This window comes from Propithecus coquereli, unplaced genomic scaffold, assembly GCF_000956105.1.
Source record: "Propithecus coquereli isolate 6110/MARCELLA unplaced genomic scaffold, Pcoq_1.0 Scaffold5, whole genome shotgun sequence".
Lineage (NCBI taxonomy): Eukaryota > Metazoa > Chordata > Mammalia > Primates > Indriidae > Propithecus > Propithecus coquereli.
The window spans coordinates 10003683-10005302 of record NW_012150840.1 but is presented as its reverse complement, the minus strand read 5'-3'; positions in this window follow the sequence as shown (position 1 = coordinate 10005302).

The window sequence follows — 1620 nt, the reverse complement described above, 5'->3', positions numbered from 1 at the left end:
AAGGTAACGCCTGCTACACTTCGCAGACCTAGTCAAACACTACTGGGTCTCGCAGTGGGGTGGAACTTTCCCGATGACAGGGGACTGATGGAAATAGATGCACATAGGCCAGTGTCCAGCACTGGGCTCTGGCCAGTTAACAAGCCCCCAGACAGCACTTGCAAGCAGCTCACACAGGGCAGGGATGCCGACGGGACGTGGAGGAAAGTGCTGGGTGTATTTGGGGGACGGGAGCAAAGAATGGGAATTGTTCTTTCATTTTTGCTTGCGATTAAGCATGTGGAAGTGTTTACGATCCCTGTAGGCAAGAACTGAGGCAGTTTGTAGGTGTGTGGCACTACCATTGATTTATCCAGCATTTACTAAGTGCCTACTGTATTCCAGGTCCTGAGAAAACGAGGGCAGATGAGATCGAGGTCCTGCCTCATGGAGCTCCCAGGCTTGTGGGGTTTGCAGACAAGCAAACCGGTTGTTATAGGACACTGTGACATGTGCTCCAGTGAGGACCTGGGTGGACGCTCACACCAGCTGGTCTTGGAGGGTCAGAGACAGCTTCCCAGGGGAAGTGACATCTAAGCAGAAGGGAGCAGAAGGCTGAGAAGAAGCTTATTTTTCTCTTGAATAATAGTCCACAGACAGGAGGGTGGTCCAGGCTGGAAAGATAGTCCCAAGCCATGAGGTTGTCCAGGGCCCGGCTTCCTTCTATCGTACTTGGTATCTTCTAGGGTGTTTTCCTCATTAGCATCACTCCCAGGTTCCAGGAAAAAAGAGGATATGGAAGGGAAACAATTTCCTCCCGTAGAAGTTACGTACTTCACTTTTACTTACATCCCACTGGCCAGAACTTAGTCACATGGCAACTGTGGCCGCAAGGAGGCTGGAAAATATGGTGTCTAGCTAAGTAGCCATGTGTTGAGCTAAAAGGGAAGGGAAGGCCAGGCACACTGGCTCATGCCTGTAATCCTAGCACTCTGGGAGGCTGAGGTGGGAGGATCGCTTGAGGTTAGGAGTTCAAGAGCAGCCTGAGCAAGAGCAAGACCCCGTCTCATCAAAAATAGAAAAAAATTAGCTGGATGTGGTGGTGCATGTCTGTAGTCCCAGTTACTCAGGAGGCTGAGGCAGGAGGATGGCTTGAACCCAGAAGTTTAAGGTTGCTGTGAGCTATGATGATGCCACTGCACTCTAGCTGGGGTGACAGAGCAAGACTCTGTCTCAAAAAATAAATAAATAAAAGGGAAGAAGGGAGATTGGGCACTAGTGGACAATAAGAAATGTGTTACAGGAGGGGAAGAATGGCCCATGGAATAGCACGGGCAAGATCAAGAGACACACCAGAGAGCGCAATGGATTTGGGCAGAGGTTGCCAAGCACTATATTAAGTACCTTATTTACATTATTTCATGCAAACCTCATGATCTTATAAATAAGGGGTGTTACCGTTTTCATTTTACAGAAGAAGGACAGTGAAGGCCAGAGAGGTTAGGTAATTTGGCCAAGGTCACATAGCTATAATGGTGATGCCAAGATAGTAATCTAAGCCCACCCAGCTCCAGAGTTGCTGGTGTCTCCACGAGGCTACACTTCCCCTCTGTAAAGCTACGGAGAAGGTAGGAGATGCTA